Consider the following 14,268-nt stretch of genomic DNA (forward strand, 5'->3'; position numbering starts at 1 on the left):
AAGTAACGTTTCTGTTGTCATGTGGCCATTGAAACCGGTAATATAAGATAGTACGAAAATGGCTTCTTATTTATATTACAATCTCGGGAACAAGTTTAAAACCTGCCTCAATCTAAACATGGACTCCACTATTTTACATGTCATGTTTTTATTTAATATGTCTTCCTTAATTCACCTATCTTTCCAAACACCTTCATCATCCGAGAAGAGCCAATTTCGTTTTGCTTACACCTTTTTAATTATATGGCAATTTTACATGTTGCTTTGTTGTGTCCACGTCCCTTACAACGGCTACAAACATGTCTTCTTCGAGGAGTTTTCATCTAGCAAAAAAAAGGTTACGTTAATAGTTATTTGAAAGGACCATACCTTATTAACTCGAAAGTGCTTACTCTAATTTCTCCTGTGGACAATATCCTAGTTTTCCGCGGTCTGCCTGGAGGACGTTTACTTGCGGTGGGAATATTGCGACTTCTTCTCCTTCACCATTGATTTTGACTTCACTCGCATTGACATTGTTGCTTATGGGTAGTATGTTGTCAGCATATGCAGATGCTAGCGTTGCAACCGTGTAAAAGGAAGATACGAATTCTTCAATGCTTTTTTTTTTCTTTGATTGCCGCTGCAATCGCATGTGGGCACGGTATAAGAAGGCTCTGGAAGGAGAAACAAGTGCAAGATTTTGTGCACAGGTTAACGTGGTACGACGAGCCATACGTCTCTTTCACATCGAACTCAAGATCATTAATCTGGCTTACAAGCATTCCACCGCTAACCTCAAAATTTTCTTCCACGATTTCCTTAACGCGTGGAGTTAAACGTCCACTGCAAACCTGGCTCACTTTCCGCCTTTCTGCATACCAGTTCATCAGTTTGGACCTTATATACTCCACCAAATGCGTTATTGGATACTCTCTTGCTTCGCGAAAAACCGAGTTCCATGTCTCAGCTACATTACGGGTCATGATGTTGTAGCGCTTTCCAGTGAAATGAACTCGTGCCCAGTGCTCGAAACCAATTTCAATTAGGTATTCTGCACATGAAGCATTAATCTTCTTTATTTTGTCGAATGCGCCGTCAAATTCACTGATTTGAAATGCCCTGGCTGCCTTCCCCACCAAGTAACTAAGATGTTTGTTCTTAAAATATGTCCTTATGTTTCGTTTTAGATGAAAAATGCATGCACAATGTTGAGCTGCTGGATATACCTGCAAGTATATGGAAAATTAGTTCGAATTTATACATGTATATCCAAATGGCAAACTTGTGCAATGTTCATCTATACATCTATGTATGTCGAGCTAACACCAGGAAAAATATCTTTGCAATTGCATTGTAAATGGAAGAATGTCTGTCGGATACAAAGACAAGCTCGGTTTTGTTGGGGATGAATTCCAAAAGCATTTGTAAAAACCATTCTCATGCATTGTCATTTTCACCGTCTACTTTAGCCACGTCAATAGGAAAAACTTGGTAGTTGCCATCCTGTGATGATGCTGTCAATAAACAACCAGCATATTTCCCTCTCAAATGTGCCCCATCAATGATTATGACATTACGCATATGCTTCAAGCCGCTAATACATGCACCAAGTGCAAGGAACATGTATTTGAATCTATGCCCAACTGTTGAATCGAAAACGGTATGCAGTTTTGCAATGGTGCCTGGATTTGCAATCACTAGTCAGTGCAGGTAATCCGGAAGCAGTTTGTACGATGTAGCAAACGATCCTTTTGCATATTCCACTGCAACTTCCCTAGAACGCCATGCTTTCCAATACGATATCCTAACATCGTGATCTCCTAGCATGAGTTGCATTATTTCTTGTGGGTGTGATCCGCCTCCTTGACCAGCAAATCTTGACTTGAGCATTTCTCCAATAACAGAATGTGTTGCTTGTTCTGCATATCCTGTGTAAACAGAATTGATTAGTTGTGTTTAAATCATGCGAACAAATAATTAATTTATGTAAAAGTGATGACTTATGATCAATTATTTGGAAATATTCTTCCATATCTTGGCAATATATTATGTTCTAAATTCATCGAACATGTGCCCATGTATAAATTCCATATTGATAATGTTGAATTATTAAAAATGCAAAGCATAAATTTCATACTTTATGAATTGGTTACGAAGAATATGGATATACATGAAAAAATCGTAAACTGGTTAATATAGTACTGTCTTTTGTTTGTCAAACTTTAGCTTCAAACACTTAAAACCATATGTTTTGGTAATACCTGCACGGTCGTCTACTGAGCATGTGTGTTGTAATTCTACTTTCCGAATTTCGTACGTGTCGACATTCTTCATTTTAATTGTATAAACCCTCTAATTGCATGTTTGACTAATGCATCGCAGGACCATTCCTTCGGGAGATGAACGTGCGTTTTTAAATCGGAATTTATGTCTCAATGCATATACTGCCAATTGTTGTTTGAAATCAGCTCTACTTGTAAAAATCTTTCCCTCGTATAATTCGTCCGAGTTAATTGTGTGCTTTCCTACAATGCCGTCTTCGCATTGGTTAATATTAAGTTTTAACAAAGCAAAAAACATACATTTATTTTACATTGATATTTCACATTACAAGGTTCCGCAAACATATAAACAAAGCCACCGTTATACTTTAAACAAAAGCCAAAAAGGATTTCAGTACGTCCAACTATTTCACAACAAACATCGGTGACTTGGTTATTTATCTAGATTTAAAAGTAGCAGATGATATTAATTTAAGGGACCAAACCCACCGCAGGTTTCGTCAGATTCAGAGGAAGAGTCATCGAGTGTGCCCAATGGAACTTGAGCGACAACGGATGTCTTATTTCCAACTCCAAGTGTGAGCTCGAGGCAAGGCTCTACATCGGTTCCTTTTTCAGGTGCAGACGGTGTAATCATGTTGACGTCTTTGCAGGAGTCTGTCTCCAGTCCAGCCGACGAATCACCTTATAGCATTAGAACAAGCGAATGAGTAACAATAATATACAGTCTTTAAGACAATTGTTTCATAAGTATAGATGCTTTATTTGTTACCTTTTATGAAACTGGGTGTATTGTTTTGCACGTCTGTAGAATTTGGTTTGTTGACTTGCGTTGGAGTGGCGTTGCTTATGTTATTGTTGTGGTTGATTCTGTCAGAAGAGTCAGTGGTTGAGCTATCATCATCCTCGTCGATGATAATTATTGTTGCAGGTTGGGGTGCAGAGACTCGTCTGTTAGCCGCCAGTGGCAAACCTAATACGCCTTGATTCTCGTGTGGTGACTCTCCAACATACACCTCATAGCTGTCTTCTTCATCCATCATATCATCCAAGTAGGGGTCTTCTTGCGTGATGTCTCTCCATATGCGTAGAGGTTGCACTTCCAAAGGTGTAGAGAGGTGGAGAATTTCAGCTGGTTGCAAATTTGGGACTGCATTTTCCAGATCCTCCAGAGACATGGGCTTGCCATAGAGAACTAGGAATGTTAGAAATAACATTAGATATTTACCATATGAGTTATATAAATTGTCTAACTATCAACGTCTACCTATCACCACAACATGTTTTTCAAAAGTTCTTAAATTGTCTAACACAACATTGCTATTATTACTTAGTAACGTAAAATTCTTTTACGTGTTGAATACTACTTATACAAGTTGCCCTTTTAACTAGGGGTTTAATAATGATCATCGGTTTTATAATTAATATGCTACTCGTATAAATAAGTGATTTACGCTACCTTCTTCATAAGGATTGAAATACGTTAGATCTTCTGGTGACATGCTACCATCTCCGTCTATAGATATAATGTCATCCACGGTTAAGCGCTGAAACTGTGCTTGGTCTTGTGTTTCGCCTTCATCATTAGGAAAACCATAAACCATCTCTATCTCTATCGCAACACGGAAGACAATGAGGAGTGGTGGTTCGTTGAACATTATCTCCAAGATATGCTTGCTACATACGATCGGATGGCCACCAACTAAATCTGCTAATATTTAAGAAAATGATGTTATTTATGTTCTTTTACGGTGAAATACTGTTATGAAATGAGTTAAAGAATCGAACCTCTTATAGCTTGCCGATGCTGTGCTTCTGTAACCTCCTCACCAAGGTAAGTTGTGTCACCTATTGTCAAAGGGGATCGACAGAAGAACTGGTACTTGGCAACTAGTTCAGGTCAACTAGTTACAAAGGGCACAGCTTCAGCCATGTAGTACTCCACACTTGTCATAATCTCAACATCTTTGTCACTTAGCAGATTTATCGGCGGCGTCTTTGCACCTTCAGGCAGATTCATCCAATCCGGGAGTTGATACGTTAAGGCAACAGGAGTGAGAATTCCAAGATCCAACCTTATACGTATCAGCTCCAGGAGGCCCTCAAGAGACGCGTTCTTGTTAATTACGACACATTCACCATGATAAGCAGATGTTTCCTCAAAACGCCATTCTCCATTGGCCGACTTACTCCAAAGCCCGAGAATGAGCTTAGTCAACCGTCCCATCTGCATGTGAAATTTTTTTTTTTTAGCTAAAACACAACTACAAACTTTATATATCACAAGTTTACCGATCAAAAGTTTTGTTAAGTTTTAGTGTGTATAAAGGTTTGACCTAGAAGAAGACAGGATTAGTACCTTAACTGTTGATTTCTCCAGGCTATTTCCGGAGCAGACGTTAAGAAACTGGATTTTCTGTGGTGAATTTTGTTTGGGATTTTGCTCGCCGGTAGTCGCTATTTATAGCAAAAATTAGATAAAGAGGTGGAGTAAAAAAAAAAAGAAAATCCAGGTAATATGCAAGCAACTTGTGCACCTGCTACCTAGTACTAGCTATCATCATCACAGTTGTGTAGGTTATGGAAAATATCTCTGACACGTTACATTTTTTTATAATTTACAATGTTCTCGACATTATCATCTCCTTGTTTGGGACGCGAAATTGGTCTAAACCGGTTATCGGTTTTGGCTTAGATTTTTCGAGTTGTTCAATTGATCTGGTTCAGTTTATGGTTGCTGTTAATTGTAACGTTGTGCTTCTATCGACCACTTATTTAGATTCGCCCTTTGATGTGTGTTGACTATATTCGACCCCTTATGGAAAATTGAGTTTTATTGTCTACAATTTAAATTTATGAAGTGTTCAGCTTCGTTGCCATTCTAAAAAACTGGGCGAATTCAATGGGGGAAGTTGGTGAATCTTCTTCAGGTTCTATTCATCGCACACAACCATCACTGCTCCTCTTTGCCATTGTTTTCAATCAACAAGCATTTGCATCTCTTCGACCGATGCAAATCCTGGATGACGCTTTTTTAAATGCGAGCAACATGGCTCTGTAGAGGTCTGTTGAAGATATCAGTGTTGCTCATAATATTACGTTTGCGAAGATGTTCTATCAGTTGGTATTATTTTCGTTGACAGGGTTGGCCGTAGCAACAGCTGCTATTGTCTACATGATAAAAAGATAAATTTGTTTCCTATTGGTAGTTATCACTTGGGTTCTATCAGGGTTAAGTTTTGTTGTTCTTCTTTCTTTGTTATACTCGTGCTTTCTATTAATGTTCTCTGAAATAGGTTTACGTGTTTATCTTAGTGATATACTAATGTTTAATAATCTTACCAGTTCACGTCTGCTCTATATAAAATTATGTTTGTATGTATGATTTCTTTACCATTGGACTCTATTATCGTTTTACATTTTGTTGGCTATTGTTGTCAAAAAGCCAATTGCGAAGGACTTATTTTATAAATTGCAATCTTGATACATGTCAGGTTAAGTTTATATTCGTGTGGCAAATACAATTTTTGTTCTTTTCGAAAGTCTTCTTTACGCGGGAACTATGTGAGACAAAATGTCATTATCTCTGACAGAACCTGACAAGTGTATCTAGTTTAGATATGCCTATATTAGGACTGCAGCCCATCGGCATAGCTTCGATATTCGTAGGGGATATTGCTGTCATTTCCCACCACCTTCTTTATCCGATCACCAAATTGAATTTTATTTTGCATGATCTCCAAATAAACTTTCGTTTCGTGTTTTTTCGGCCAAATAGGCCTAATATATACATATATTTTTTTTCAATTTGTTTTTTTTTTAACTTTATAAAAAATTGCTTTTTATCGCATGTATATGTTTTTTGGAAAATTTTAAAAAGGAAACTAAATAAAAAAATAATAATAATATTTTTATATAATATTTTTAACTCATTAAGGGTATCAGTGTAATCAACTATCGTGAGAATTAACGTGAGAACGACACATAGAAAACTGACTTCTCAAATAATATTATAGATATGTTCATTTACAAATAATACATACATAGATTTATATATATATATATATATATATTCTTTGTCTACTTCCAAAGAGTTATTTGGAACTCACTTTGGTCAAAAACTTTAAACACTTCATGATATACACAATATAAATCCAAATGACTAACAAATATAACTAAGCTTCAATGACCTATAAACTTATCCAATATTAATTCTCTTATTTTAAACAAATGACAATGACGAATTGAAATACCTGAAAATGAATTTGCCATATCTTAGGCTTAAGTGTTCATTTACAATATAAAAAATAAATTTATAAAGAATACTAAATATTATGTTATAAAATTAACAACACTCCGTGCGAAGCGCGGACAAACCACTAGTATATATATATTTAAAGAAGCATTCATGTTTCTCACTATTGTTTTGGTATGTTACATTTATGGTTCATATTTATATAATGTCATTTGTATATGAATATTAATCATATAACCCCTAATTGATTTGATAGAAGCATTGATTATGGATTATGACGCAGATTGAATCTTATCTTTTGATTGATTGGACGATACAAACTTACAAATACCATTTAAACTCTTAGCTTACCAAGACTCTAAAATTAAGGAATCAAGAATTGTCAATCAGCTTAATTTACAAAGTTAATATTGTTTCCTATATGATGATTTCTTAATTATAGTACTTTTCATACTTTAAAATAGACAACTAAAATTAATTTCGTAGCCCAGACAAATTTCGCGAATAGTCCATGCCACTAATCTTGTGAAGTAATATATTTTGATTGGCTCAATTATTGTGGCATAAATTAAAAGTTTTAATTTATTTTAGTTTATTCACCATGCGCAAGGCGCATGTTACCACCTAGTATATATTAATATGGAACAATTGATTTTTCTAAGAATTCTAAAAATCATCATAGTGATAATACATGTCTACGAAAATATATTGTAATGCTCCAGGATTAATACATAATGGATATATTGACCTTATAATAAACCATATGATTTATTGCCTGATTTCGTGCTCCGTGATGCAAATCGTTGGCTTTAGTTTAAAAATTGAATACAATTATTTCCCAAAGTAATTTTCTACCTCAAAAGAAAGGATGTAGTCCATTCATAATGTGTTTTATAACTTAGGTGAGTTTTTTAACTTCCCAATATTTAACATGGTCAAAGACCATTAAGTAAAAGTTTAAATTGTGTCAAAAAAATTATAGTCCACTTAATTAATCCAACTGAGTCTTTTTGTTATGAAATTCACGTTTTTAATTGAATTTTTTTTCAAGTTATAATGTATTTTCATGTAACAAATTGTAATTCATGTAATGTTATTTAACATTCATAATATAAAAGTAGCATTATCCCGTGCAAAGCATGGATCTTAACCTAGTGTTTGTATATATTAGGCGAGATTGTTAGATTACAATTTTCTGTTTAAATTTTATTAGGGGGAATTCGTTTGAACTTTCTGTAAATTATTAAGGTAGACAAAAAATTTGTGACAACCTGTCCCACCCACTAGGATCTCCATATCAACTGGTGACAACTAGTCCTGTGGGAGTGTTGTCAAAGGGTTAGGTCTTAGGTTCGAGGAACGCCAAGCGCACCAACAACCTAATTATGGAGTCAGAGAGGACTCATAATTGAGGGGTTGGAGTCGGTGCCCTGCAGAGCTGTGAGCCTGAGGTCCTAGTGAGTGGGACGGGTTGTCACATAAAAAGTGCAGCTCAATTGGTAACAGCTTGTCCTGTGTTAGAGTTGTTGAGGTATTGGGTTCGGGTAACGCCAAGCGCATCAATAACCTACATGGGGGAGTAAGTGAGGGGTTAGAATCAGTGTCCTGCAGGGCTGTGAGCCTAGGGTCCATAGGATCAGTGGGGTCTACGAAACGTGTTGGCACAAATTTACTAACCAAATATTGTATACACTATGTATACATATATGATTTTCAGAGTTTATAGTTTTGTAATTTAGGGTTTAGGGTTATCCTTCCACATATACATATACATATACATTTAGGGACAATGCTAAAGTTGACAAATATATAATTGAAAATCATTCTAATACAGACTCCATTTTTCAATACTATTAAGCTTATGTCTTCGGTATGTAACTATATAAATTATATTATTCAATCAAATATGATTGCATGAATGAAAAATAATGGTTGTTCCATCCCATATTTAACAAGAAATAATTTTTTTTCTTTTTTTCTCTATTAAAAAATGAATGGTGGGGAATGAGAAGAAAAAATTATTCTTTGTGAATAGTGATTTTTTTTAGGAATGTTAGGGAATACATTATTCCTCCTCGTTCCTTGGTAACCATACATTATTTCTCCTCGTTCCTCGTTTCTATACAAAAGCTAAGTATATATTTTCTTGTTGCATAGTCTGTATATCGTGTGTTTGGAATAATGATAGTTCACTCGTTAGTCTCATTTCTTTTTGTTTACCTGAAAGGAAAAAGTATTAATTATTATTGGTTACAGATATATAGATTAATTATCTCTAAGCTATATTTTAGATAGGTTTGACTCATAATGTAATGCCTCGACCATCCACGGCTAATGGGCCTCCCACCCCCGGTCTCTTGGTTCATGGGCCCATCCCGTACAAGAGGCGGTGCATTAATTTTTTTGAGATTCGAAATCATTGTTCACTGATCCTGCAATTACCACAAGACTTTTCCTCGTCCTTTGGCCTCACTCGCACGATATCGAGAATCACTTCCCGATAGGTCACCCATCCTTCCACTTCTCCAACTCAAGCACGCTTAATTCTAGAGTTCTAAACGGTGTGTTTGAAAATGTAAGTTTACTTTGGTTAAAAAAAATGGATCGTTTCAATTATCCTCCAATTAACCGGAATTCGTCTTGAATTCCATGATGAACTGTGAAAGAACTTCAATGGTTTAAAAGGAAATAAAAACGCTAGATGATGAACAAAGGAAACAAATAGAAACTTGTTCTTCACCTGCAAACAAAAAAAAATCAGAAATGCTAACATCTTACCGAATGCTACCGGACATAAGTGTCATTTTTTTCTCTTTAAAAAACTTCTAATCCCAAAATATTAAAAATCGCTAAAATTTGAGTTCCATAAATCGTTGTCCCGGGTCAGAGCTGGGACGAAATCCCACTCTGATACCACTTGTAACGCTCCGATCGCCCACGCCTAATGGGCCTCACAAGCCCACTCTCTCGGCTCGTGGACCCATTCCGTGTGACGGGCTGTGCGTTAATTTTTTGAAGGTTTGAAATTATTGTTTACTGATCTTGCAATCACCACATGATATTTCTTCTTGCTTTGACCTCACTCGCACGATATTGGAAATCACTTCCCGATAGGTTACCCATCCTTCCACTACTCCAGATCAAACACGTTTATCTCTGGAGTTCTAAACAGATGTATGCCGAGAAAACTAAGTGCACTTTGGTTAAAGAAATTTGGATCTATTTTGCATTTCCAAATTTATCCTTAATGAGCTTTTAAATTGTAGATAAAATCATAATTGCACAACAAGTAATATTCCAAAGAAGAGTAAGAGCAAATCTAAAAAAGAGATCTTGTTTTAATTGTACTGATATCTATGTTAACGATATACTAGACTTTGAATCGCGCACCCGGGCAGATGTTTTTCAATTTGTAATGTTAATTTTTACTATTTAACAATTTACAATTTTTTTATTTTTTATTCTTATTTAACAATTTATTTGTGAATAAAAAAATATTTAACATTATTATGTTTTATATGCATAGCCTTATTTTTAAGTATTATATTTTGATAAATTAATCCAAGTAATATATTACTTAAGTTACTTTTTATTCTATCCATATTGTGTGAATGAATGATATTTATTGTATTTATTTCGGAAAAACAATTATGGTTATATTTTGCAAATAAATTGGTCTTTTGACCAAAAACTTAATATATTTTATTTGATAATATTTGAACCAAAAATAATTTTAAAATTTTGATATGAAACTACCAACTATTTTTGTGTAATCTTATAGTTCATATATAATTAGATAAGATTATATGTACATGAGAAAACTTAACTTTAATATTAAAAAAAAAAACAAGTTGATGTTATATATTTATATTATTCGATAGTTATTTTTGATGCATTAGAATATCAAAATTTCATTTTGGTTATATATCTTATAATATAAAGAAGAGGAATTCTCTTCTTGGAGGCTGCCACGTCACTAATTCGTGCAAGGAGAGCACGACACCTGTCTTTTTTTTTTTTGAAACGTCGCGTTTCATTGAGTGAATTGTGTAATATACGTGAGTTTCGTTATGTGTTATTTGGGCTTTTTATTGTCTTCAAGGCCTGTCTGCCTGTTCATCGTAGCCTTTGTTCTACGCCGTACGAAAGCTTGAGACTGAGGATTCTATTCTATGGGTTTCGATCGCGTCTTTTGATTTTCCAGGATGTTGCTGAAGACGAATCTGTCATGAGGAATCTCTGGTCGAGTTTCATCTGGCGTCGTTTCGTATGAGATTCTTCTTCTATGTAACCTTCGGGTCCATTGAAGTCTCCGTTAACAACCATCATTACTTCTTCGAACACAACAGGCACGATCAATCATTCAAAGCTTATTCTCTCTCTCTCTCTCTCTCTCTCTCTCTCTCTCTCTATGTGTTTACCTGTTGAATCGTTTTAATGATGGTGGTTTACAGGAGCCATAACCATGAACTCCTTCAGATCTTACTCTGTTGGACAGATCTTCCAAGCATCTCACGGTTTCGGCAATTCTTGCTTGGCTTAACAATGGCAGCATTAAAAGATGGCGGTTCTTGCTTGGCTCAACGGCAGTGATGGACGTATGGTGAATCAAGAGTGGTTCGGGCATGACGACAGGTTCGGCTTAAAGCTCTAACGAGGTGATGCTGATAATAGTGACATCAAATTATTTCGGTGACCTACTCTGAGCATTACCAGTGAACCTTCTGATTTATCTACAGGTAAGAAAACATTAGTTTATAGCATTTATCGGTTTTATTACAGGGAAATAAAAAAAATATAGTTGCATGAAACCATTTCTTGAGCTCTACAATAACAACAGGTGAAAGATGACATCTCACCTTCGGAAGCGCCCGTCTTGGAATGAGAATTTTTGCATCAACGGTTCTGATGGTTATATAATACATGTATTGTTGAGGGGGCTCAGCGAGCAATCAACACCTCACATTTCCAAGCAGAGAGTAATGAGAATGGTCCCGGGCTGTGTTTAAAAAGGCGAGCGCCTTTTGCGCCAAGGCGCAAGGCGCACTCAGGCGACAGCCCCATCGCCATGCACCTCCCAGGCGAGGGTATGGTCACTAAGGCGCGCGCCATGGAGCGCCTTGACCTTAAATCTAATGCGCCAAAAGCGCTTGAAAGGCGCGCCTTATAGATTCTAATCTAAAGCATTATGTTTTGACCCTCCTCTGTGTTCTAATCATGAGCTTCATGGCATAGCCGCCGCTCTGTAACTTTTGTGACATACTCAGGTGAAGAAGACGATATAAACTAACCTAATTAACCCTAACTAATAAACCAACCCGGTTTATAATATTAACCCATGTGCCTTTCAATTTAATTTTAGTGGACCAACTTAACAATAAACTAAGTAACCCAAGATGAAAGTTTAATGAACCAATTTTGAACCAACATGAAACCAAATGAACCAACTTTAACCAACTTTCTAGAAGGACACGCTTAAGAATTGAGAACTAAAATAATGTCCGCAAGGCGAGCGCTTTTGTGCGCCATGGCGCATGGCGCAAGGCTAGGAGCATCTCCTTGGTTCGCCTAGCGCTTTTTGAAACACAGGTCCCGGGTTTGTTATGCTATGGGTCTTTACAGTGGTAAGTTTTTCTTTTCATGTGTATTTGCTTTGAAAATTACAGCTAAAAGACATTTTGAGCTGTTAATGACTAAAGGCTACTGGATTTTTTACAACAGGATTCATAGCGATGTATGCTACATAAGCTAGCAGAGATGTCGATTGATACCTTACCTCCTGTGTCAGCATTTTATATATCTCGAAAGAAAAGGTGGACTCTTGGAGTTCATTGAGAAACGGATCAAGTTGAATGGTCACATGGTGATTGTTCTTGCTGAAGAACATGGCAAGAGTTGATGTGCAAAAGCATGGAATCTAACAGGAGCCTCTGATAAAAAGCTTCTTAAAGAGGTCGTTTCTGGCTACCACAAAGCATCAAGGTAAAAATTAGATTAAAACTTTTTCATGCAATTCCAGATAATTATATGTTCCAGCGATATTGCATATATGTATCATTTTCTGCATGATGAGTTCTAACACTTCAGTTATATTCGTTTAGTATTGTGGTCAAGACCAATCTTAAATGTGTAGATCGTAGAGCTTTCACATTCTAAACTACGAATACGTGAAGAAAGAACAACGTTAATCATTATTTTGTTAAGAAGTTCAACCCTAAGAATTGTCATTATTGTCAAGGAGAAAATAAAGAATCAGCATAATATTAAAGTAGAACGTGAAAGTCTACGGTGTGTTGTGATTCTGTAAATAACACAAATTGTATAGTTTATCACATTAAAAATATTTATTTTTCATTATCAAATAAATGTTATATAAAACAATTAATCTATTTCATTTATTTATTTGTTTTAGATAGTTATTTTGTTTCTAAGATTTCACGGGAAAATAACCTACCATTTTCTAAAATCATAGTAAAATCAACATTAACAATTAAACCATGTATTTTAAATATATTTAAATTTAAGGGCTTTTTGCAGAATTGACCTACAACTTAAAGTCAAACACAAAACTAACCTCCTTTTTTTTTGAAAATTAGTTTTACCCTATTCACCCCACAAGTCGTCTCTATATAATTAAAATTTGAAGTTTTTTTTTTCAATTGCAAAACTAACCTATAACGACTTAACTGTAAGTCGTCTACTTTTAAAAAAATATTATTATTTTAATTTTCACTAGACGACTGAAATGTAAGTCGTCCAGGAAATTCAAACTTCTGAAATAATCCAGACAAATGCAAAACTAACCTATGACGACTGAAATGTAAGTCGTCTAGCTTTTTAGGATTTTTTTTAACCAAACAATAGTAGGCGACTTATTTTTCAGTCGTCCGAAATAACAGATTTCAAAGTCAATTGCAAAAATAACTTCTGCGTAGACTAGACGACTTATATTTTAGTCATCTGGAATACTTAGATTGAAGTCGTCCGCGTCGTCCTAAATGGACAACTTCTCTGGAAGTCTACTAGATGACCTCTGTGGATGTCGTCTGCGTCAATGTTTAATAAACATGCATTTTCTCTAAAACTATAAAGACTTTTTAATATTTTCTTGTTAATTCATGTTTATTAATGAATATTTGGGCTACTGAATGAAATTTATAACTTAATTGGTGATATTTATGAGGTTACCAACATTCACGTTAGTTAAAGTTTCTAACTGATCCGAGATCCGCTAGTTTTTAAGTCTTCTACGTTAGTTTTTGAATAACTTGTATTTTTAAGAGTGATAAGTAACTTCAAGATATGTAAAACTCATATTTACAATATGTTCTCTTCCTTAGTTTTACTAAATTTGACTAAGTTTTTCAACGCAAACTTATAAAAAATATGATATGCTTTGACTAGTTACTATTGTTTGTTTTCATCTCTTAAGTATTATTGTTATAGACAATAATGATGACTATTGTTATGAGTTGGAAGAAGGGTTAAAATGCTTCTTAAAATATTGTATCAATATGAAGCTACCAACATTCTTGTTTATTAAGATGAGAAAAAGGCCATTGGAGTTTATTATTGCATATGAGAGATCCAAAGATAAGAAAAAGGCTACTGAAATCTATTATTTCATTGATTTGTAAATGTGTAAACACATTGTTAGCACATTTAATACATCTTGGAAAACATTATTACTGATTTTACAAAAAATTCACAACTAAAAGAGTAGACATGCAATTCACAAAACATACCACA

Source organism: Brassica napus, chromosome A10 (genome assembly GCF_020379485.1).
Source record: "Brassica napus cultivar Da-Ae chromosome A10, Da-Ae, whole genome shotgun sequence".
NCBI classification, from domain to species: domain Eukaryota; kingdom Viridiplantae; phylum Streptophyta; class Magnoliopsida; order Brassicales; family Brassicaceae; genus Brassica; species Brassica napus.